The following is a 27,321-nucleotide window of genomic DNA, read 5'->3' as shown; positions in this document are numbered from 1 at the left end:
ACTTCCACAAAGTGCACGTCACAACCAAAAATGTGACGTGAATGGCTTCATACAGTAATAAAATGTATGCTATACAAAAGTCCTTAAAAGTCATGCATGACCTTATAGTCAGACAAAGTGTAGGAGTGGAGCCCAGGATTACATACATGGAACTCATCTAAACCAGGAGTTCATTGTAACTCACAAGACACTGGGAGATTTTATGCGCTATTTTTTTTTTTTAATTTCAACTATCAAAGCAATCTGACATGCAGACTGAACCAGACATGTTCTACCAGAACCTATCATGAGCTTCCGCAGCGGTGATTCACTGGAGGACCAATACACATTCAGAGTCACCACAGTATATAAACTTAGTCCTGTTCTATATGTGACAGCAGACAGTGGCAATTACATAAAGCCTGGGGCAAGTCTTACATGGTCTAGCAAGATGTTTAGATAGGTTCCAGGAAACGCTAAGAATCTTTCTGTCTTTCCTCCATTTCATATTAAATTGCATTTCTCAACCTAAGACCTGTAACCTGTAACCAGCCCTTTGCATGATAGCTTTCTAACATGATAACAAAGCTGAGCCTCTCAGCTTGACAACAGCATGTGGAAGCCTGCTTTCCCCATAACAATAAGCAAGGCCTCACTTGGTGTCTGAATAAAACAGACAACTTGATAAAAGCTGAGAGGTGGTAATAACTGACAGGAATTGGCAAAGGTAAAAATCAGTAGTTGTTAAACTGATAAAACATGATAAATATGTAAGACGCACAAAAGAATAACACATACTGTCTAAACCTGGCAAGCCACACTGATCAGTTAAGGATGGTATTTCCACATTAAGGGCCTTCTCTCAAAAATGTAACATATTAAAATGTTCCCAACAAATTGACTTCGCCTTTTTAATGACATTTTTCAGTCTTCAATCACATGATCATTTCAGTTTCCTATGTATAAAAATACTGTATCTTTTGTAGCATGTGTCTGCAGCTGCTAGCCTGTTTCCACTTGGTGGTCCTGGCCTAATTGGACCTGCAGTGCCCAACGTGTGTTTGTGCGTATATAAACATACTGAGCGTTCGGCGTAGCATTGAGGCCTGAAGGCTAGGACCCCTATCCACCTTATTGTCAGCAGGAAGATGAACTATGCCATTTCTTTAAATTGTGTGTTATAATTTTAGATTTTTCCCATCAATGCTTTAAAGTCCAAGTCAGCGATGAGCTATGAAAAGTCCAGCTCTCTTAATTCTGAAAACTTCACTTCAGGGAAAAGAAGCGAACAAAGCACAGCCATACCCAGAAAAGGATACTGGATCATGATGCCCCTGTTTCAAATATGCACTGTCCTGGGGCAGAAATAACAGGTTACTTCAGTGGTTTGCCATGGAAAATCAGAGCACTGCATGGACATTGAGCATGTTCAGGTGGGATTGAGCCTTTGAATAGAAGATCTGCCTCTTCTACTTATTTATTGCTCAATGCTTTTTACTTCAGTTCAAAAGTTCAACCCCATTTAAATGAACTTTTCTTTTAATGGAAAAAGTTTTTCAATGACAATATTGTACAAAATGCATGTATTTTGGACATTGTGAGCATGCAGCTAGATAACTAACATTATGTGACACAAATAACGTGAGATTTTTTTCACAAAACTTTTAATGTTTTTTGTTTTACTTCAGTATTTGCCCCTCATTAAAAAAAATGGTCTAGCAGTCATGTGTAAAAATACATTTCAGAAATCTGAAGGTGACCAATATGTAATTTTAAGGGTATGCATTTAGGGTATTCTGAAATAGATACATTTTGAGATATCTATAGTTCGCTTTAAGATCTTTAAAATAAATTTCAAGATTTATTTAGATGCAAAGTTAATTTGACTGTCTTTACTCTTAATGGGAATTGGAAGTCAAGTATAGAGAGGGTGTGACATAATGGAGAATGGCATGAAGACCTGCAGCTCCCCTAAACAAAAGTGTATGTATGCCATTAACACCTTCATGTTGAATAAAACACGTATGACGAAAACCGAACAGTCCAATTAGGCTCATGGGGTTTGACAGAGCATTAACACCTTCTGCCTGAAAGACGAAGGAACTGGCCCCAGAACAGTGTTCCAGGGCACACACTTATTTAAGCCACTAATTATCCTAACTTTTAGGTTTATGTGATGGAGATGAAAAAATTGGAAATGAGCCCACGCCGATAGAAGAAAAAGTACAACCTCTGCACAGACTGGGTCAAGATTCAGCCTAAATAATACATATGAGGTGAGACACAAAAATAACCGGATTGGTAAAAAAATATATATTTATTGATGAATAACAGCATTCTAAACATTGTCACCTTCTACTTACTCCCCCTCCCGATCTCTACACCGCTCCATAAGTATCTTCCATCGAGTGAAACGGTCTTCTTGCTTGAGGCTCTTCAACAGGCTTGGCGTTTCTTTCTTTACTTCATCCATTGAAGAAAAATGTGTTCCCTTCAGGTCACTTTTGATTGTTGGGAACAAGTAAAAATCACAGGGAGCTAAATAGGGCGAATAGGGAGGATAATCAAGAACAGGAATATTTTTGTCAGTCAAAAACTGCTTTACGGAAAAAGAGAAAATTTGCAAGAAATTTGATGTTGATTCGCTGTTCGATTTTTCTTTTCACCCAATCAATCAATCAACATTTATTTATATAGCACATATTCATACAAAAAAAATGTAGCTCAAAGTGCTTTACAAATTGAATAGAAAAATAGAAGACACGAAAAAAAATAAACATAAGTCAACATTAATTAACATAGAATAAGTATTTAATCGTGTAGCGATTGTTGTGCAAATACTGACTGGGCTATTCACAGGATATACCTAGTCAGTCGGCGGATTGAGAGGGCGTGCAGGAGGGGATATAGTTCTATGATTCGCGTCCGTTGGACCTCCACATGATTTTCCAGGAAAGCCCCAAGCCCAGTCTGGTTATTTTTGTGTCTCACCTTGTAAAGCTTTCTCCTCTCCATTTTGAGTTTTCAATAATTTTATACTTAAAACACTAAAGTAAGCATTACATTATATTTTTACATTGGTTAAATGCTAGCACATTATTTAGATGTCATTCTTCCCTTATTAACTTGATCTAAATGGGATATGTAGACCCCTATTGCTGCACTCCTTCTGTAATGGTCACCCTGTACTGGCAACAAATAAAATAACTGGGGAATAGTTCATGTGTCATTTAATTATCATATGAAAAATGCTTTAAAACAGCCTTATGCTAGATGTTCTAAAAATCAGTTATAGTAGGTTTAAGGAGCAGTATTCATCTAAAAAGGTAAAGTGCTTAACAATGAGATTGTTCACTTCCTATCAGTGGCAGTTGATCACATGAGTAACTTTGTCCTCTGCTCAAGGTGGGTTTGTCAGTTACAATAGCTACCCCGTGCAGTGTGCACACACTCACAACTCACACGACATATGTGTCTGATTTTCAGCTCCTGCTCAAAATAAATGTTCACGCTGAACATATATGCTGTGCCATGGTACTCTCCCAGAAATGAACTGGGCAAAAGAGGTACATGAAAACCGGGCCACACAACGAGGAATGTACATAATGCCACATGTGGGGGTGAGTTTTAACAAAATGGTTAATTTAATTTAATCTTGACACACTTAAAGTGACAAATGTGCAGATTTTATTTTATATTGTTTTTAAAGAGATAATATTATAAATACTACATTTTGCAGTTGTTTGGTGTAAAGTAGATATACCCAATTTCCAGACTCAGTGATATTAAAGTCTTAATAAATATGATTTACATTAAAGGAGGAAATGTTTTATTTCACAAAATAAACACTGCAACCTTTTTTGGTTTTCATACACCATGAAAAAGTGTTTGTTTTCTTATTTACTTCATTGTTATCTTTATGTAAATATTACTATTTGTTTTTTACTTTAGAGATAGCCTGCAGCCCCACAGGATGACTGACACTGTAATTACATATTTAATAATGCACTTTGTCATTCCTGCAGAGCAGCTGAATCTATCAAGTTTTGATAAATGTTGTTTCGTAAAGAAGGCCATGCCCTTAACATGAACATCTCAGTGCAGTTATTATATGGATCCTGACAGCCAACAATTATCACAGGTCTGGAGGGGAAGTTTCACAATTAAGAAAATGACTTTAAGATGGTGCTTGCTGTGTTCCTTTGTTACTTTTGTTTTTAGTTCATCTGGTTAGTGAAGTACCTATAGAGAAAAATAGCATGTCAATCTTCTATAATAATCAAGTATACTACTTTAATTTTAAGAGATTTCAAAAGAAAAAAAGCAATAATAATAATGGTACATTATATATGTCATGTATCGAATAGTGCACACCTACAATATATATAGATGAAAACTACAAAAACATCAGTATAAAGAGTTACTGCATTGAGATTTATGTCACAAAAGCTGCATTAGAAACAATGCAATTAAATAATGTAATTAAGACAAAACAAAACATTTTTGTGAAAGAAAAACAATTCGAAATATTAGAAAACTAGCTGCATGTGGTCTTCAGGACAAAAAACAACCCGGAGACTCCCTAGAAGTTTTACTATATTCGTGAACTTGGAGAGGAGTCAGATAACTCTTAAGAATTCCCCAGGGCAGAGGACATGGACATACCTGTCCTTGCTGCTCCACTGCCTTTCATAAGAAGACACTGGCGATACCATATCTTAGCTGTTTCGATGGAGTCCTATTAATCTTTGTCTTGAGAAAATACCTCCAGATAGACAATATTTTTAGTGAAAACTTCAAGCCTTATCTCTTCGTTGCTGAGGTGTTTCATTTGCACGTTGTTGAGCCGTGGTGTTTGCTTCCTTTTGACGTTGTGTCTCTTCATCTGTGTCATCAGCACAATGTCATCGTTGTGTGGTGGCATTGACTGCACACAGGTCTTTCATAGTGAGAAGTGAGGGTCACACAAGCGCCATCTAGTGGCTGTAGTTGAGTGTCAGCAGAGCAGACTCCTCCATACGCACACACATAGGTCTTTCATTTATATACTATACGTCTAATAAAGAACAATAAAAGATACCAAATAAAATAACAATTTGTTTACAGATTTGTGGGAAGTGCTGGTGGGATAGGCACTCCATGACTCTAAAGCCGATAACTGGTTTATACAGTCGATGGGTGAATAAACTGCTTCTATAGCTTTGAGAAATTCACTTTAATTTGGCATTTGGAATAGAATGTCCATTAATGGGAGGAAAGTTTTTATCTGGTTAGTGTGGTTGCCTTTTCGCTAAACAATTACGATTATTTATTCAATTGTTTCCACATACACAGCTGCCAGATTTCATTACATAAACCCCCATTATGATTTTCGTATTTATAATCATATATTCATTTATTTTTCTTAAGATTTACAAAATCTTCCAGATTTATTTAAATATTTTCCATCCTTTCAATTTTTTAATCTATATGTCCTATTTTTAACCCAGAAGTGTATACCATGGTAACTTCTAAACTAAGCATTTTTTACATCATTACCCAATCTGCTGGGTGGAGCTCAAAATGACAACATGAAGTGATGCATATGTTGAACTTCGAGTATTTTTTGGATTTTTTGCAACAACACATCCCTTTAATTCCTGACTCTGAAGCAGTGTGTTGAAAGAGAAGTGCAGTTTATGTAGAAAAAGAGGGTGGATTTGGAATCATGCTATTTGTGATGTGGAATCTATCTATCTATCTATCTATCTATCTATCTATCTATCTATCTATCTAAATAGTGATTAAAAGCAGGGATGGACCGATATCACAGCCGGGATAAACTCCTTACCCTTACCTGGCAGTGTAATGGATGAACGGGGAAATCTGCCTCCCAAAAGCACATGTTCCTGGGCCACTAAACTCCTTTCTATACCTACAGAGCATGATGAGAATAACAGTCACGTGGGGCAGTCCTGCTGGTTTCCCTGGGTGTCGACAGGAGGAGCTGCTGAGGAGGGCTGTCCCTGCTTTCAGGGACTTACACCTGACCTGAGAGTACTTCCTCCTTGACACTGCTAGTATTCTAGGGTCTGGTATAAAAGGTGGGGACTCTAGCAGCTGCTGTCACAACCTGTGGCGAAACCATGCTTGAAGCTGACTCCCTCTCCTTCTTCCACATACCCTTTATGGCATCTACCGGATCATTAGGAGGGCAACACAATCATCGTACCTGCTTGAGCAATAAATTCAGTTGGGATGATCCACTCCTGGAGAGATGATCACTCACTCCACTGTGGGGCTATGGACCACTCTGTCTCTTCTCCCTCATGCTGGTGCAGGAACCCAATACTTCGTTCTAAGTCGGTTTGTGTGTATGTGTTTTTTTTCCTCTATCACTCTTTTTCTGATCCTGTGTTCACCCCCTCTTTGCCATGCAGGTTCTATTTATACAGCCTGATTGGGTGAAGGTGTGAATGAGGCAACTGACCCAAGAATTGTAATTGGCTTGTATTTTTGTTCCGAGCTCTTCAGATGACCAATTTTATAACATTGTGATGTAACATACGCTCCCAAACAGTCCAACAGACTGAAGTTTACTTGATTATGCTGACCTCTTTTGTATGTCACTTTGGATAAAATCATAGCTGAGCAAACAAATGTAAATGGATCTGTCATTGCTTGTGTAAGTGTTTCACATTTTACCTTTGTCTGCATGGGTTAATCTCTAGGTGTTCTGGCTTTCCATTTGAGCTCATAAAATAAGCTAAGCATATTTGTCAAGTAAAGTTTGCAAAAACTCAGCCACAGTTCTCATTTCTGGTCTCTTAGAGCTTTTTTTTAAAGAATACAAAAACATTAAACTCCTTGAATGCCCAATTTTGGCTATGCAAGTGGGGAGAAGCAGTCAATATTGATAACTTTGTAAAGGTAGGTGCACTCTAATAAATAAAGTCAACAAGGAACATTACACACATATCTCAGTAACTGTATTTTATGTCATTTGTTAAAATCACTTCTTTGGCCAAGAAACAAATCTATTTCTGCTGTGTCTGTATTAAGAGGAATAGGAAACAGAATGCCTCCACCAGGTACTAACAGGATAAGAAACATTAAACAAGGAGATATGCACTGTTTGATAGTGTCAACATTGAGAATAATCATTTTCTTTTTGTTCATTTTCTTTTAAAATTGTATATTTATAGCATCTTGGAGTAGAATAAAACACTTTAAAATAAAACTAATCTGAAATATGTGCGTAACTATTTCTGAATGTCCTATGTTTAAACATACGGCACTGTGTACAACTTTTAGGCACCCTAGATTTTTCACATGAATTTAGATGTTTAATTTTCATCCTATACCAAGGTACTCAAACTCCACAGTGGCTGCAGGTTTTCATTCTAACCCTTTTCTTAATTAGTGACCTGTTTTTGCTGCTAATTAACTTCTTTTTGATTAATATTAATTGACTTATTTTTCTAGATTTGTTTCCTAGAATTTCTTCATCGCTCCTCTGAATGGCTTCATTTCTTTCCTTCAATGGCACCCAAATAGAAATGACACATGAAGTAAGTGAGCCAACAGAAGACCGTCTATGTAAGTCTGGGTCTCAAACCCCAACCAATTTCACTCCAACAAGTTGCCAATTCTTGTTGTTAATTAAACCCGTTCTTTAATTTCATAGCTTGTTGCTCCTCTCGTTGTGCAACAGCATACATTTCTAAAATTGTTGATTTTCCCTTTTCTAAGAGCACTGCTAAAATGTTTTGTGGACCTGAGGAGATCAGCATTTCTGAGACCTTCATCTTTCTTTATCTTAATATATAATACTCTACCATGGCTGTTTGTTTGTCTGTTTAAAACATCTGTAGCTGTAGCTGGACCTATTGACCTGAATTTTGGTACACATATACTATGTGATGTCTACTATCCGCTTTCGGGGTGATGATTGACCTCCAAAATGATTCCTCTTTTTATTTTATTTTATTGTAGAATGAACTCTCGGCAGAGGCCAGCAGGGCAGATGTGCGCCGAAAGCGTAGAGGCACCATTCTCATCCCTACCACCTTCACCATCAATTTCCCAACCTCTTCATATCTTAAATTATTCTTGAGGCAGATTGAAGACTTCAATGCCACCTTAAGTGAAAAATTAAGGAAAACGTAATTACAACACAAAAACTGACTTAATCAGTTTTATTTGAAAAGTTTCTGACGAACGAAGAGAAGAATCAGGCAGCTAGGGTGGAGAAAAGAAGAGCTGCTCAGGAAGCAGCAAGCATATTAACCTCTGAGCAAATGAATGACAAATGTACAGAGAAAGAGTATGAAAACTATAAATGCTCAAGTCAAGTGTATTCACTGAACGTTATCATGCAGTGCGCCATTATTCGTTTTAAGATATTATGTGATGGACATGTTTTGGCCCATTTTGTATCTCACTATTGTTTGGCAGCTAATTAAGTAAAAATAAACAATTAAGGGGGCCAAGTCTTCAACAGCAATTCAATTAAAATGAATTCAAAAGAAGTTAATTAGCAGCAAAAACAGGTCACTAATTAAGAAAAGGGTTAGAATGAAAACCTGCAGCCACTTGGCCCTCCAGGACTGGAGTTTGAGAACCCTGGCCTATAGAAACGTGTGTCATCAAAAAAAAACAAACCAAACATTTATTTAAAAAAATTAAGTATTAAGTAGAGACATTTTAGTATTTTGTTAGAGAAAGCAACATATGTTAGAGAAGCGTTTTCAGATAGAGACTTGATTCCTTTGTAGATTATATTGCAGATATGCACCAAATATCAAATATATACCCCAGTGCTTGATTAAACAAATTTAACATGCACGTTCGAGTGATCAAAGATATTAGGAGCTGATTGCACCAAACTGATTAACTTAAACAAAGTGGGTGTTGAAGGAATCAAACCAGACAAAGGACATCCAAAGTAAAAGGTAAGTACACTGCTGGTGTGACAGTGTAACCTTCAAATCATCAATACTGACACTATGGCAAGAGAGTGCACAACAACAAGGCACAAGGTGGTCCTTTCACGTGCAAAAGTTTACTGATGACACTGCTATCGTGGGCTGCATCAGGAGTGGGCAGAAGGAGTATAGGAATCTAATCAAGGACTTTGTTAAATGGTCTGACTCAAACTACCTACAACTGAACACCAGCAAAACCAAGTAGCTGGTGGTGGATTTTAGGAGGCCCAGGCCCCTCCCGGACCTTGTGATAGATAGATAGATAGATAGATAGATAGATAGATAGATAGATAGATAGATAGATAGATAGATTATCAGAGGTGACTGTGCAGAGGGTGCAGACCAATAAATACCTGGGAGTTCAGCTGGATGATAAATTGGACTGGACTGCCAACACTGATGATCTGTGTAAGAAAGGACAGAGCCGACTATACTTCCTTAGAAGGCTGGCGTCCTTCAACATCTGCAATAAGATGCTGCAGATGTTCTATCAGATGGTTATGGTGAGTGCCCTCTTCTACGCGGTGGTGTGCTGGGGAGGCAGCATAAAGAAGAGGGTCACCTCACACCTGGACAAACTGGTGAGGTGTTGGATACCATGGGGGCCACAAGGGGATGCTGCAGAAAGGCTCAGAGACTTTTATGTGCCCTATAAGCTGGAAGTACGTCCTGGTCACAGGGACAGAGGAAATGACGTATTTCCGGGATGAAAAAGAAGAGCTTTTGATCTGACCCGGAAGTGCTAAGAAGTCACATGGACTGAGGGTTCAAAAGCACTTCCGGGTCAAGAACTATAAAGTAGTCTGGGAAATCCCAGACGGACGAGCTGAGTCGGAAGGAAGGGTGGCAATGCGTCTTAGAGAGTGGGGGATTGTGTATTGTTTAGTAATGGTGATTTATATGAGTATTGTGGAGAGGAAGGTGCTTTGTGCACTGTATTGTTCAAATAAATTCATAATTTGGACTTTTATCTGGTGTATGGCGTCTGGTCTGAGGGTTCAAGGGGACAACAGCACCCCCTATCTATCTATCTATCTATCTATGATATAGTGCATATCTATCTATACTAAAATTAATATCTATTTTATAGCACCTTTCATATCTATCTATCTATCATATAGTGCTTTTCATATCTATCTATCTATCTATCTATCTATCTATCTATCTATCTATCTATCTATCTATCTATCTATCTATCTATCTATCTTGCATCAGCAAGTTTCTCCTCAGCAGAAACATGTGGAGTTTAGAAGTACCGTCCACTTCTGTGAAGAAGTGTGTGTCAGAACATAAGTCACAGTGGTAGGTGCACAAAACCAGAAGAACAATGCGTTTAATGCAGCTATGAGGAATAAAGAATGCAGGTGTTTGGACCTGAGAAATAGATGTTTTATATGCTACCACAGAATGGAAAAAAGAAAAGAAGAGCAGAGATTGCAGCTGCACTTGATGTACAAAAAGTCTTTGCATGGATACCTGCTCTGTCAGACAATATGACTGAAAAAAAGGGCTAACTTGCAAAACTTTATAAACGTGAAACCGAGTAGGGAAATCATTACGCAGACATAAAGCTACGAGTTCTAGTTGTGTAAATTGTTGTGCTCAGTTGACATGATCAGCAACTGCAGTCGTCAAGTGAGATGTCCCCTCTGACTGCAACACGTGTAATATTACATTGACTTTTGGCTACTGAGTTTGACTCCATCATGTACTTGATTTTTTTTCTTGCATACTTTGAGATGAATTCCTCAACAGTTGTGTTATCAACAAACTTGATAATTCTTATAGGTTATGCAAGTAAAACCATGAATAAAGGACTGGTAAGAAAATGCAACTTTGTGGTGAGATGATGGGCTTAGAAGGGTTGTCCTTAAGCTTTACCACATTCTTTCTGTCAGAAATAAATCCAACAACCAGTAAAACACTAGAAATGACTGATACCTTTGTTCGCCAGTTCATCAAAAGTATGAGAAGAATAATTGAGTTAAAGGCAGAACTTTAGTTCATAGCAATGTTTCAGACATATGTACTAGAGGATTTGAAGAATATCATGAAGTCCCTGGAACACTGTGTACTACCCTAATCTATTTTCACAGTTAGCAAACTGGTGTGGGTTGTGACCAGTAAGTGGGTGTTGCAGCACATCACACCCCAGACTCAACCACACAGACACAAGTCCCTTGTTCAAATACGTGTTTTATTACCAATAATACCTTACAAATGCTTCTTGGTTGTTCTCTTCTCTTTCTGATTTATTTATACCTTCTCTCCTCCCAGGCAAGCTTTGTCCTTCTACCATCCAACTCTCCTCAGTAAGACAGAGTAGCTCCTATTATCTCAGAACTGGGAGCACTTCTAGCGTCAGGGAATTACATGTAGGAAGCACTTCTGGGTCAAATGTAAGCCCCACAAAGTAGGGGGCATGAATTCCTGCAGAACCCAACAAGGCTGCTATTTGGGACTACAACTCCCAGCAAACCCTGCAGTACTGAAGTACTTACAAGTACTGCAGCCCAAGGATGCTGCTGCCTATCATGTCAGTGGAGCCAATGGTCCAAATAAATCATCTCCCCCTGCTCCTCTATTACACTGGCCTCCTGGCTAGATGAGGGTTTTCAGTCTATCCCTGCTGGGATGCCAGTGTACCCACCTCCCAGGTGGCATCTGCCAATCTTCTGGCTTTGTCCTTAAGTTTTTGTCCTTAAATATGTCAAATGTAGATATACTGTACATGACCACTGTGCTTGCTTACTGAGCTATGTATTATCAGAACTATTTGTTTTTTTTATCTTATGTTGTAAATATAAGGATTTATTTGATATTTCAGGAGGTTACGGAATTTTCCAAGCCATGTAAATAAAACAGCATAATGTTTGTGTAAGTAGAAAAGAACAGTGGACATTTAGGGATATCCTTCAGGCAAGAAAACCACAAAAATATTGTAGCATTTTTTATTCTAACCCAGCTTAACTCCTTTAAATTGTAAGTGCAAAGACCCCCAATAATCCTATAAAAATGAACACTACTGAGAGGAGCAGGTCTTGTGAATCTGAGATAGCAAACCTCACTGATTAATGTGTGTACTGCTAGCGATCCCTTAAAAAAAGTGCAACCTGTGCCAATGATGAAACAGGTTGAGGCTCCCAGCCTGGTCACTATTTCTCCTGATGAAGCTTATGAAGGGAGCAGCATGATGAATCACAGATGTTCTTTGACAGACGGCACCATTCATCAAGCGCCTGTCTCAATCACACTAACCAAAGCCTTACAATACGTCAATGTCATATGTCGTACCGCCCCAATGCATCAAAAAAATTATAATACAGCTTAGCCTGTATTTCTTTCTTAATTTTTCTTTTTTTTTCAAAGCTTATTGTTGTAACAGCTTTCTAAAATATTTGTTATCCTCAAACCTATGTTCATTTTTTCAATGAATCTTTTTGTTTTGTAATGAAAAATTACAATATGGTTGATTGCCTGAGTGCTTTTGATTGTAAATCATTCTGGACAACTAAGAGTGCAAATAGCTGAGAATGGAAAAAAAAAATCCACAGGGCCATTAAAAAGACTTGCAATCGCAAATAATTACACAGCACCAACAGAAGGTCCCTCTTACATAGCTAAGGATTGCAAATAGCAAAGAATTTATCAGATGATTTGTGGGATTTTGGAATATTTGTGTAAAAAAAAACCAAAAAAAACCAACACACACGCACATATATATATATATATATATATATATATATATATATATATATATATATATATTGTCACATCCAATTATTTGAAGATTTGAAACACGGTAACATATGCAATACACATTTCTAGGTTCGAGCAAATGTCCACCATCTTAAGGCATCTTAATGCTTATTTCCTCTTAAGTGTTCTCATGGGCAAACAGTATTGTTGAATTTTATTATGAAAGCATAACAATTACATAATATTACAAAATTTATCAAATCAATTGGTAAAATTAGCTAACATTCCAGAGACAATAGAATGGAGACTGCTATAATGTCTTCAAGTGACAATAGCTGGATCCTCTGCTTGAATGCAGGCTGGTTTGCCTTGCTTGAGATGCTCTGCTCCTCTTCTCCTAATATGCTTTCAGGCTGCTGAGGTATGAATACAGGTGTAAATTGGTTTTCAATCTTTTCTGCGTAATTCTAATTTAATATTTTTCTGTCCAGTTTGGATCCATTACAACCTCAGTCCAGGCAAAAATAACTGGTTTGAACATATTGTAAGTCTACACTTGGCTATATTGAAATGTTTTCTTAAAAGAAAACTGTTGTCGCGTATGCACATCTGTGGACCAACCTCTGGGCTCATCTGAGGTATGTACTACCACTCTGAGTTAAAAGGGGGTGCTGACACTAACCTTCTCCTGTTTTGTTCACAACATAGAAGACACCCACTGAGAGCAACTGACTATGCCCTTTCTGGTCTTTGACCTATAAATCTTGCGGCTGCCAAAAGGAGGTTTTCAGTAATTCCACTGAACTTACCGCAGGACGGAGCTCCTTACTCATAGTCATAGTATAACATGATAGCAGTATTATTCTGGAGCGTTCCTTTCTATTGGCACACATATCGCCAATAATTTTCACTGACTTTTCATGTAATTTTTGTTGGAATTAGTGTGGTTGATAAATGAACTGCACATGAGCAATGGAGAATGTTGGGGCGCCAATCTAGGTGTCCCCATTTATCTATATATTTTTACTATATGGTAATTTTGCATTCTGATTTACCAGTATCACACTATGAATTGCCAATGCACTTGCTTTAGAGCATGCTTTGCACAAGAATTTCATAATTTCTCAAAAAATGGTCCTGCAGAAGTTGGCCTACAGTTCTTAGTAGACCTGAAGTTATGAGGTTGCCAGATTCAATTTCTTTTTCAATCAGAGAAAGTGAAAGTATGTAGTATACCCCAGATGAATTAAATATGGTATACAGTAATCCCTCGCTATATCGCGCTTCGACTTTCGTCGATTCACTCTCGGATTTTAAATGTAAGCATATCTAAATATATATCACGGATTTTTCGCTGGTTCGCGGATTTCTGCGGACAATGAGTCTTTTAATTTATGGTACATGCTTCCTCAGTTTGTTTGCCCAGTTGATTTCATACAAGGGACGCTATTGGCGGATGGCTTAGAAGCTACCCAATCAGAGCATGTATTACATATTAACTAAAACTCCTCAATGATATAAGATATGCTTCTCACGTTTTGCTTGATTGTTTGCTTTTCTATGTCTCTCTCACTCTCTCTGCCTAACGGTGGGGGTGTGAGCAGAGGGGCTGTTTGCCTAGAGGATACGGATGCTCCTCTAAAAAATGCCGCTTTATTGCGGTGCTTCGGCATACTTAAAAACCCAAAAGGACGTATTGATTTTTTGATTGTTTGCTTTAATCTCGCGCTCTCTCTCTGACGTTCTCTGCGCCTGATGGAGGGGGTGTGAGCAGAGGGGCTGTTTGCACAGAGGCTGTTTGCTTAGAAGATACGGATGCTCCTCTAAAAAATGCCGCTTTATCGCGGTGCTTCGGCATACTTAAAAGCACAGAAGCATGAATTGATTTTTTGATTGTTTGCTTTTCTTAGCGAGCGCTCTCTCTCTCTCTGAAATTCTCTGCTCCTGATGCGCGCACTCCTTTGAAGAGAAGATATGTTTGCATTCTTTTAATTGTGAGAAAGAACTGTCATCTCTGTCTTGTCATGGAGCACAGTTTAAACTTTTGACTAAATTGTGTTATTTCATGTCTAGAGGGCTCTAATAATGTTAACAGTGTGGAAGAGTTTATAAGGGCTTAAAATATATAAAAATAACCATACAAACATATGGTTTCTACTTCGCGGATTTTCACCTATCGCGGGGGGTTCTGGAACGCAACCCTCGCGATTGAAGAGGGATTACTGTATTCACACTCTATTTGTCAGGATGTGGAGGCACTTGTATTCTGTTTTACACTGGTTTGATTTTTTATTGCCTATCATTGTTTATATATTTATTTTTGTATAATTATTTACTTATCAATTACTATATTATTTATTTGTATTATTTATCTTATTATTATTAAACTGCGAATAAGTGCATGATCAATCAAAACCTACATGTCTTTTTCCATATGAACAACTGTAAACCTACTTTTACCCACCTCTGTATGTGTGTGAACAGACCAACATCTGTCTGTCTTAATGTATGTCTGTCCGCTTTTCACAAGATAACTGCTTAACGGATTTAGATCAGGATTTTTCCTATAATTTGCTGGAACATTCCGGTTGATTTTGTGACCTCTCTCATCGCCTAAGTATCATAGTTCACTTGCGGTACCGATTTATTTGTGCATATCTGAGAGAGAGGTAGCAGGCTGAGGGGAGGCGATGCTCTACTCACTCACGCACCAGCCTTAGGGCGTATCTTACATCTGCTTAGCTAGTGAACGAGAGAACTACTTAACAGATTTAGAACAGGTTTTTTTCTAGAATTTGCTTGAACATTCCGGTTAATTTTGCAACTTCTCTTATCACACTAGGAATTATAGTTCTCTTGCAGGAGCAATATATTTGCATTAATCCGAGACAGAGGCTACAGGCCAAGGGGAGGGGAAGTGTGACGTTAGGAGTGGGGAGTTGGTCTACCTCTGAATTTTGTAGTGTAACTTGCCTCTTCTTAGCTAGTGAAACCTCTTTTGTCCTGTTTCACTACTACGCGGGCAGAGCCGCGGGGAACGGCTAGTATATACTGTATTGTAGTAAAGCAATCAGGTTTGCGTTCTGGGTCCTCCCAATATGGAGTGCTTTGAGTAGTGAGAATAAGCACTATATAAATGTAAAAATTTACTGTTAGTGATATTGTGATATATTAGTAATAGTGGTAGTGTGGAAGGATGATCATCCCCACGTGGTAGGCATGAGTTAGGCTGTAAAGTGCAATGTCAGGTGATTCAGCTACTTATCATGAAGCTATTTTTGATATACTCACACATAAAAATGCAAAGATAATTTTAATTGTGTTGTAAATGGCTCATTGCCCTCCTATGAAGCTATTTTTAATATACTCATACAAACGATGCAAAGATCATTTTAACTGTGTTTTAAACAATGATATAAAGAAAAAATGTTTCCTTTCTATACTAAATAAAAATAAAACATCTGATTCCTTTTCTTCGTATACTTTATATTGCCACACATCAGGAACATTTTGCCCTGTTAGTTGTCTTGATAATGTCATGAATATAATCATTTTACGTTTTAAAGAAAATTATAATTAAAGAATTTCCTCATAAAACAGGAGCATTAGTGCAGATTGTGGACCATAAAAAGATTTTTTTTATCAAATCATTTGTTCTGGTAATGTCATAAATAGTGTATAATTATAGTTGTTTGAAATGCTGACCACCTTTCTCTTTTGGTGGTTGCCTGCATAAAGCTGGAGAATCTTTCTACATCATAGAAAAGATGAGACTTTTCTCAGGCACTATTCTTAAACAGTAATTTGTTTAAAATCCAAGTGAAATCCATTCATTCATTCCTGAATCTTATGTTCTGCTAATTCATTATTTTGATGGGTATTTAGGACAACTGTGCTTTGCATAAATGCATTCATGGCAGATGTCCAAATCTGGATGCTTGGTTTTTTTGGTTGTCAGTTTAATTTGTGCACTGTGCTTAGTTGTATAAGGACCAACACCCCTGTTGTTGAGTCGTGCTTGTTGTATGCCTGCTGTGGATGGTCTTTTAAACATGAACCAAAACAAAAAAATATCCATTACTCAGTGTGGGTGAATATTTTTGACTGTTTGTTTTCCTCAAAGGAGAGTAGAAGACTTTATTAAAGAAAAAGATGTCCAGCAAACCACAACATGGTAATCAAGGATACAGTAACATACTACAAAAGGCAAAGGTATTATTTTTTCTTATACAGTATATTACAATTATGTGCAACTGAAACATAATCCACCTAAAATATTTTACTGCTTAATTACTATTATTTTGTAGTCCAACTTTTGACCTTTTATAACAGCCATGTTTATGCATCTGGTGCTATAAAACATATTTGGTAAATAAAGACCCTCAATCCAATCAACAAAAACAAAAGAATAGCAAATTCTATGGTACTTGAAACATGTAACTAATGTCTTATACTGTATTTATGCATTTATTCATTTTTCTTTTTCTTTCAATTACAGATCTACCCACAGCATTTGCTAATTGCATTTCAGTTTTATTTTTTTAATTTTGTAACAAAAAAATATAAAATAATGATAAAGAAGTTATTGAACCTTTAAGAAACACAGATTAGTATATAAGTTTATGAATTTATGAATTGGAAAAAACAAAAATATATTAATTGGTTTTAAAAAGGAACATTAGGAAAAGTTCATTCAGCCCAAGCAAAGCCTGTCAATCCTGTCCACTTAATTCCTCCAAAGTGACATCAAGCAATCAAGAGATGCAAAAACTTTAAAGACATAAACTGGAATCAGTTTGCATATGCAGTGAGGTGGACCTCCAACTACCTGTAAAATGCACCAATCAATTATTTTGTGTTTTACATTTGTAATTAATTTAGATTCCCCTGCAGAGATCTGTTTTAATTTTTACATTAAATAGTCTGTTTCTGTTGATTCGTATCTAAAAAGGCAAATCAAACCCACTATGATTCAAAATTGTATAATAATAATAATAATAATAAAAAATACTTTTTATAATTACTTTATTACTTGCATGTTTTAGACATACCTGTTTTCAGACCTCATTTTATGTGGTGTTAGAGAATTAAATTTGAATAAATTTAAAAGCTTCCAAAACAATCTAATTTTGAATTATGACTATGAAGCAGAAATCTTTTCATCTTTATATATAATTTGATACTATCCATATGTATGGTGTTCGCGTCAATACCCTGTATTTATGGTGTTCGCGTCAATACCCTGTATGTATGGTGTTCGCGTCAGTACCCTGTATGTATGGTGTTCGCATCAACACCTCGACTCAATACAAGTTAGAACCATGCAATGGGACTCTGCCTCTGTAGTTAGAACATAACGTGGCAAACGCGGACGCAGTATTGCATGATTGGCTAAGAATGTTTGAATGCTTCAGTGATGCCGCTGGACGGCTGAGTATAAGTAAGTCGGTGTTGGTTTGAGCAGATAACAGTAAGTTTGGTTGGTTTTTGGAACATTGCTTTGGTGGGGCGTACTTTCCAGGACTAACATTGTCGACTGACTTAAAACCTTCGACAGCTCCAGAACCGTAAGTAATTTAGAACGTATCGCCATTTGCTTGGTACGTCGAAATCTATCTTTGGACAGTTCAGTTTTGGCATCCGTCCTTGGCAAATTGAGTAATGACGGCTGGGTATTAACAACGGTCATTATTTAAATTTTAGCCGAGTCTTATGGGCCAAAAATATATATATATTTTTTTTTTTTTTTTATAAAATGCACACAAACTATATACATTTCTTTTACAAACTGTTACAACACAGCTCAGCGTTTTCCATGTGCCACTTGATGGCAGCAATCACTAGCAAGCAGAAAGCACAAGGGCGTGGCACATGTCGCTGCTCACTGCCATTAGACGTCTCCTGGGCCGATTGATTACTTTCACGCCACGTACATGCATCTATTATTTAATCGAGTGTATTTACGTTTATCGGTACTTTTATTCATATTTAAAATGCGAAAAAACTTGGCGAAATCACAATAAACAACCACGCACCAACTCTGCAGACTGGCACAAATGCCACCTTCGCGCAGCTCCGATTGTTTTGTTTACAAGTTAGTATGGCAAGTTACATATCAAAATGCTCGGCTGCTCATTGGCTGTAAGTTTTGAGTGTCACTCACAGTGTCCAATCAAACTGGTAGATTCTACCAGGGTTTGGAGTTGTACGTCATCGTTCAGCTGTCTGTGACACTCGTTGGCTATACGAGGTGCAAGTCAACCCCAGACCCGTCGTAATTGGCCAACTTAGGTGTCGATCAGAAGCTAACACTTCCGTGTTACATGCGGTAGCATGGTTATCGCCGACAGAAACAAATTACGTCTGATATGATCAATAGAAATGAAAAAAAATTACGTAGCTAGTCTCAAGTTATGAAACGTTTTCTGGAGTTTTTGTCCCTTTGAGGATATATCGTGTGTTTTGGACCTAATCGTTTTACTGGATTATATTCGCTGGAGCCTTACGGACAGAATGAGATCAATACTGCTCGGAAATATTGATGTTTGACTTGCAGGGGGTCTTCAAAGGTAGGGAAAGTCAACTCTTAAAAGTATGTACTTCTCTGTAAAAAAGGCTTTAGTGTCAGTGCTGTGGTTGTTGTGTGTCAAAATGGTTTATATCATCGGTAAGACGAGACTTTCATTTGATGGGTAGTATGTCGAGATGCATGGCAGATGGGCATGCACACATTACTGTAACGTTTTTAAAACGCTGTTATGTCCCGGGACCGGTACGTGTGCGCATTAAGGGGTAGGTTGAGTATGTGAAATCTGCCTCATCCTAGAGAAACCACCAGTTCAATTTCCTAAGGTTAAAATGAGGTAAATGAGTAATGCACACCCCTCTGAAAAGTGAGGATAAACTAATGGGAAAGCCCAAAAACCCTTCCTAGGAAGCAGCACCAAGTCCATAGTAAAGTCCACAGGACTCTCCTTTCAACAAGGTAGCATTCAGATAAATCAGACTCTGTGGGAGTCTGGAAATACTGGTGGCTATAGTTAATTGGTTAAGATGACAGAATTCTGCATATTAAGAGACAGATGACATGATGTATTAGATGAGGTAATGATAGCAAAAAAGCATGAAAACAAATGAAATGTATTGTTGATTGCACACTCCATGGACTGAGATATTTGTCACATTCTATTGTTCTGTATTCTCATCTGATGTCATAACTGATTCTTTGGAAACAGAGGAATTATTTTTCCACAACAGGCTTTGGACCTTAATCCTTGAAGTTGTGGGTTCAAATCTCACTGCTGACTCTGTGGTATCATGAGCAAGTGATTTGACCTGCCTGTGCAACAAATGGAAAACCAAAAGAAATGTAACCAATTGTATAATAAATGTGTAAGTCACCTTGGATAAAGGTGTCAGCCAGATATGTAAATGTCCATGTTTTTTATTGTGTATCATAGTTTTAATAAACGTGAAAGCAACAAATGGGATCAAACTGGGGGTTAAATTGACAGAAGGAGACAGTCAGAGATTAGATACCTGGACATGTGTGGTGTTTTCCGTTTCAAAACTGCAGTACATTTATTTTTATCACTTCATGGAAAAGTATTTTGATTGGTGACATTATCACAGAATCACACAGGGCAGGCAGTTCATTCAGAAAGCTCTAAAATGTGCTCATCAAATCAAAGAATCAAATTTAGTATCAACTGTACACAGAGCTGTGATTTTATCTAAAAGGTTGGAACTCCAACATTTCTTTGCTTGAGAATTGTACTTCCTCACTCATCCAGAATATATATTTGTAAACTGAGGTGCTACTATCATTTATATTCTTACAAGATAATCATATATTCCCACCACTTTTAGGCTGCAGAATGTTTACCCCAACTGTGAAAGCTCTTGTTGGGCACCTGGTTCACTGGGTTTAAAGGTTTTGAATCAATTATTTCAAGTTTTAATAGAAATTAATATTATTTTCTATCAAGGTACCATTAAAGTAATTTAAAAGAATAACCAAGCCATTACCAGTGATGCAAATGGTTATTACTTCTTGAAATGACTGATTTGTAATTTATTATACATCTATGACTACAAAGTCCCATTTTCAGCAGCGTTTACTCCAGAATCCTAACAGTAAACTAATCCTTAATTACATTAACAATGTTTAAAAGCTAATTAAATTATTAGAGAAACCTTTTCGTTGTAATTGTGTTAGCACCACTAAAACCTGTTATTCTGTTCACTAAACAAAGTAAATTGTTGTTTCTTGGACACATTCCTAACATTCAAAATTGGGCAACATAAAAAAGCTTTCTCAAAAAACACATCAGCCTGTTGTTGTTGCAAAATGAAATTTGTTCCATGAAACAGGTTGCCATGAAACTGAAGATTTCATAATATGGTGTCTGCCACTGTCTTAAAAAAAGATTTCAAACTGGATATAATCAGAATGGAAAATATAGTGTAAGGTCCAGGTGCTCAGTAAGTACATCGCAGACTGAATTTTGAAAAGCAAATGCCTTACAAATCCTCAGTTGGCTACATAATTACACTGTACAAGCCAAACTCCAATGTTATCTACAATAGTGAAAAGACGACTCTGGGATGCACACCTTAGAGCAGGGGTGGGCAAAGTCAGTCCTGGAGGACCAAAGTGGCTGGAGGTTTTTGTTCTAACCCGGTTGCTTAATTAGAAAGCAATTCTTGCCAATAATTTAATTTCATGGCTTGTTAGTGCTTTAACTCTGCCATGTCAGGTAATTCTCATATCCTAGATTTTTTCCCCCTTTCTAAGGATATCATCCAAATGATTGAAGTCTAAAACAGATGAGTAATTCTCAGTCCTTCAATATTTTCTCTTCACTTTCTTTCCAAGTATTTAATTAAACCCAATAGTGCATGATAAATACACATGGGTGTAAATGGTAACAAGGTAAATGGAGAAATGCTGGTCTCTTTTGTCATTTGCATGTTATTGCTAATAAGGAGCAATTAAAAACCAAGAATACAGCTGTTTTAGAGTAAAATAAGCAATAAGGGTTCAAAATCTTAACGAGTGAGACAACTAAAATGAAGCACAAGTGTCACTTGAGCAATAAGTGCTTTTTATCAAGCAATTGAGTTGGAGCAAAAACCTGCAGCCATTGAGGCCCTCCAGGAGCAACTTTGCCCACCCCTACCTGAGAGGCACAGTTTCCAGTATCTACGTGCTTTTGTCCATCTTAACGTTTTCTTTGCATTTGCTTGTTTCAGATATGGCTTTTTTTTAAACACTTCCTTCTGCAGTTTCATCTATCCATCCATTATCCAATCCGCTATATCTTAACTACAGAGTCACGGGGGTCTGCTGGAGAGATCCCAGCCAACACAGGGCGCAAGGCAGGAAACAAACCCTGGGTAGGGCGTCAGCCTACCGCAGAGTTTTAAATGATACTATATTTGATCTCTTATGAATGTCATATAACATTTTAGATGTTAATAATATGCAACAACTCTTTTGAGGCCACTTTTATTTGTGAAAGACGTTAAAATCTTTTTAGCATTCGAAATGTGCAAAAACATAAAACCAACTAACATCTGAAAATGTATAAATGCACCATATATGGTTATGAGCTGGGTGATACTGTTCAAAGCAACCAATTATATGTCAAATTGTTAGCAACATGTTTTGCACTGGCCTCGCAGTTAGGAGACCTGGGTTCGCTTCCCAGGTCCTCCCTGCGGAGAGTTTGCATGTTCTCCCCGTGTCTACATGGGTTTCCTCCGGGTACTCCAGTTTCCTCCCACAGTCCAAAGACATGCAGGTTAGGTGCATTGCCGATCCTTAATTGTCCCTGGTGTGTGCTTGGTGTGTGTGTGTGTGTGTGCCCTGCCCAGGAATTTTATTCCTGCCTTGTGCCCTGTGTTGGCTGGGATTGGTTCCAGCAGACCCCCATGACCCTGTAGTTAGGATATAGTGGGTTGGATAATGGATGGATGTTTTGCACTGGTTGTGTTATTTTTTTCTGCTGGTTCTTTTTTCTTACTATGGTGATAAGTTTGCACTCAGATAAACACACATATTCTTTTTATATTTAAAAACTTTGAGTGAATTCAAATGTTTGTTCCCAGTAATATATTATGTCTGTGGATTCCAGAGTGGGAAGAAGCCAGCTCGACACTAGTTATCACTCCATCACAGGACATACAAATAAAAATAATCACTTGCAGAAAGTAAATTTTAGTTTCATATTAACTATTAATTATGTTAATATATTAGATATGTAAAGTGGAACAGGGAAAAGCCCAAAGTAGACAAGCGGTGTGATGTTGTAGTGACAGGCCTCAGGGGACACTCCTTACCAGCTGCAGTACTTAGACTGGCTTTCATAGGAAGAGATGGCTGGTATTTGTTGCCATGACGTAAGGAGAATGAATGCCTGAAATACACAATCCCCAGTTTAATTTATGGCTTTTGCTGTCATCTAGCTGATCATTCCAATAGAGATGACATTTGTTAAGCTACAGAACTCTTTCAGCCTTCTATCCCTTGATGAAACCCCCCTCAAGAGAGTTAACCATTGTAATGCAATCTTAAAATTTCCATAAAAGTTAAAGGGGTTTGCCACTACAGATGACAGATAATACTACAGTGGCCTGTTGTTTTTCCTGTTTATTCATCTCAGAATGATCCTGCTGCCTCCACGTATGGTTTGATTATCTCAAGAGTTTCATGGAGTGATGTTAATAAGTCCACTGTCCATCACTGAGCACCGAGAAAAAAAAAAACAAAACTTCTTTGTTAATAGTTTCTTGCCAATCACAATTGATGCTATATGGTAACAAGAGATCACTTTGATTGGTCAAGTCTAGTAATAGTAGTCTTGACCACCCTCACGCACAACCCAAATCAAAGGCAAACGGGTTGTTTCACTTAACCACAGAAATCTAAATTCCTTTTAAATTGGACAAATTGTTTTAACTGTTGGAGGTCTGTGCTCATATTATCTTAACAGGAAAAGTATTCTGCTTACCCAAAACAGCAGATAAATGAGGTTTCACTTAAACAGCAGTAGTTGAGGTCATTTAATGATTCTAGGAAAACTGAGAGCTTATCTGGTAAAAGATCGCAAACAAGATGCAGCCAGAGAAAGCTAAACAGCCAGGAAAGCTCAGGCTTCTAATCACTGATGGAAAACATCAAGGCTTGGAACTTTTAGGCTGTTGTAAAAACTTTCAGTAGTGGGACTTTGCATGAGGAAGTTATTTTCTTTATTTGTAGGTATTCCTTTTATTCAGTTGTGCTGGGATTATTATGGCCGGGCAACATGGTCTAAAAATTATTTGTGTGTCTCAAGATACTGAGGTCTGGTCTGTGAACTGTAAGCAGAAGGCCTTATTTTTGATAGAATCCGTTACTTGTGCCAGTCTTTAAAATGAAATCATGCCTACCAAGTACAAAACTTTTAACAATGTTTTTAATAAACATAAGGCTCAAGAAACTGCTTCCACATATGCCAAGCATTTGTATCATTGAGCCTTTAAATGAGCACCATTACCTAGGAGGCAATTGTACTTTTTGTTTGGGTTCCCAAGGTCTTCTAGAAATAGGTTTGTTTTTTGGGGTCCAAGAACAATGGAGCTTTGTGTCACAATTTAAACTTTAAGGGAACTAAGCATAACAATTGTAAAAAAAAGTACTTTTTGCTGTTTAATGTGACATTACTAAATGCACTCTGGGTATCTGTCCTTTTTACCTAATTGAATCTAAAGAATGCATACAAGATGATCTGTGTCTGGGTTGGGGATGAATAACATTACAATGGAATGTACTCATTATAAATATTTATGATGTTATGTACTTTGGTCAGTGCACTTGACATTTTGTAATTCATAACAAAATCTTCAGCACTTACCTTTGGGATGTTGTACCTGTCTATAGCAAACATATTTTGAATTATTCACACGATTATGAATCCTATGTATGCCATGTCTGGAAGATCCTGTCCTATTTTAGAAATAACCATCTGTTTGCAAAACTAAAAAAATGTCAGAATTCATGGCCCTTCTACGTTATTCGTTAGTTTTATCTAACAATGGTTTAACAAAGGACCAAGCTCAGATCCAGGTGGTATTAAATTTGCCAAATCTTACTTCTATCAAGTAAGTCCAAGGTGCATGAGCTTTGCCAATTGCTATATTAAAATATGATAAAAGAACATGAAAAAGAGATGAAGAGAAATAATGGATGTTGGAGAAAATCAGTTTGGTTTAGGTACCCTAATGAAAAATACAGTGAAGGAGGGAACAATATAGTGATTTTTTTGCAGACCTTTAGATAGCCTAAAACAAAATGTCAAGAGAAGAGATATTGTGGAAATTAAAAAGGAAAGGGGTAGTTACTCAAGTATTGTAATATGGAAGATTCATTAAAAATATGAACACTGTACTTCTGTGTGATGCAGTAATAAGAAATGAGTCTGACGTGACAGTGGAATTGTAGTACATCAGGGTTCATCATTGAGCCCATTACTATTTATATTAACATCAGATGAGATCAGCAAAGAAGTGACAAAAAGCCTCTGTGGTCAAATATTTCTATAAATAATATTTAATTATATGAAGATACAAGGGAAAAGATGGAAATGGAATTATAGATGTGTAGAAATACTATAAAAAGGCATAGGAGGAAGATATAGCAGATCAAAAACCCAATTCCAAAAAAGCTGGGGCACTGTGTAGAATAGAAATAAAAATAGAATGCAAATGTCATAAACCCATATTTATTTATTTAGAATGTAGAAAACATGTCAAATGTTGAAAGTGGACATTGTACTGTTTCATGAAAAATATTAGCTCATTTTGAATTTGATGGCAGCAACAAGTCTCAAAAAAGTTGGGATGGGGGCAAGAAAATGCTGGAAATGTACCGTATATACTCGCGTATAAGTTGGGTCTTGAAGCCCAAAAAAACGATCATAAAATCAGCCCCCGACTTGTACGCCTGTTCAAAAATATGACACTCGGATTTTTTTTTTTACATCTTCTTGCTACCTCTAATCTCGCACGTTTCTCAGACTTGTCACGCATGCGCGAGTAGGAGAACGCGGATGGATCTTAAACCACATCGGAAGACGTTCGCCGGCAGGGAGTGGCGGGGTACTAACCTTTCTCCTTTGTTTTCCAGGACCAAAGACGCTCCGCCATAACTCTTACCCGCAGTACGTCTACTTTCGCCCTTCCTCCGCCATCTTCGATGACGTCAGCAGTCCCATCATCCCTCACGCCTCCTTCCCAGCATTCCTCCACTTCCGGCTCCTCCCTTATAAAATGGCCGCCGACGCCCAATGAGGCATCGTGCATATGAACTGTTTAGTTTATGTCTTTTGACCTGCATTTTTTTTGCTATTGTGGATCGTCTACAATATACGGGGCTGGAAAACCCCAAACCTTTATGCTGCTTGTTGTTGCATCTTTTACAGACTCATCAAATTTTGTTGCAGCAGTACAGTTACCAATTTCTTTCGTCACTTCAATGGCTTTTAATTTAAAACCAGCTTCATATTTTCTTCTGATCGAACATTCCATCGCAGATAAGGGATACGATAAAGGTGTATGAGGGTGTGAGATACAAAAAACTGTGAAAATGTCGCTTCAGAATAGTTCAGGTATTACTGTGTGGTATTGTAGGCACAATATATAGAAAAAGAAGGGAGTGTGCTCTGTGGTTACTCTCTCAGGCGGGCGTTAGCATATCATAATCTATTGGACCAATAGCGTGAGTTTTCCACATTCGACTTATACGACTGAAATTATAAAATACTCGAAATTAAATGAGAGTAAATACGGTGTTACCAAAAAGAAACAGCTGTATATTTCTGCTGTATGCATGTTTGTATTCTGTATTTGTGGTGTAAACAAAATAGTTTACAGAGAAAATAACCATTATGGGGAACTTAAAGCTGAAAAGGATATAGTGCACTGTGCTGGACAAGATGAAAACAGTGTGCTAAGCAGAATATTAGAAATTGATTTGCCAGGAGATAAGAGTAAGAAGGAGAGAAAGACCAAAAACCAGGTGGAAGGATGTGGCAGTGAAGGTTATACAGGAAATTGGGTGTAATAAGTAGATGACCAGAAAGAACATGACGGAATAGAGAGACAGAGCTCCACTACAGTGACCCCAAAAAGGGAAGAGCCAGGGGGGAAAGGTTAAGATGTCTGTGACCCTGTTTGTTTCTAAATGGAATGAACTAGTGGAGAAGAAAATCAGAAGAGTGACATCACACGTCATTTACATGAGGGTTCCCAAAATCAAAGTACTAATTGTAAGGAATTTACTATGCAATTTTAAGATTCTGAAAGATATAAGTTGAAGACTTCAGGTAAAATTTAGGAAAGGCTACAGGTGTAATCTGGAAAGAGCCATTTCTCCTTTTTTTCCTTGTTATCAGGCATGAAAAGCTTTTCCTTTTTTGTTGGATATTTCAATTGAGAAATTAACAAACCTCTTTTTTATCCTGAAATGTGTATTGTATTCACTGTTAGTTGCAAACTAACAAACAACAAACCTGGGCACACACGTATCTTCTTTGTAGATTTTTCAGTGTATCTATGGAATTACCAGGAGTGTGGTAACAGCTAATTACTTGCATTGTAATTCTCAAATTATAATTTGTGTTAAGTAGTAGATTCA

At 37.4% G+C, this 27,321-nt stretch overlaps 1 protein-coding gene across 3 annotated transcripts in view; it reads right to left on the bottom strand.

Moving 5' to 3' along the window:
* The window catches only part of LOC120541399 (cytosolic carboxypeptidase 4), a 917,845-nt gene that overhangs the window by 342,900 nt on the left and 547,624 nt on the right, over positions 1-27,321 (bottom strand). The window lies entirely within an intron of this gene.

This window comes from Polypterus senegalus, chromosome 12 (assembly GCF_016835505.1).
Source record: "Polypterus senegalus isolate Bchr_013 chromosome 12, ASM1683550v1, whole genome shotgun sequence".
NCBI classification, from domain to species: Eukaryota; Metazoa; Chordata; class Cladistia; order Polypteriformes; family Polypteridae; genus Polypterus; species Polypterus senegalus.
Note: the sequence above shows the minus strand (reverse complement) of the source record. Positions and strands in the feature narration are given on the sequence as shown.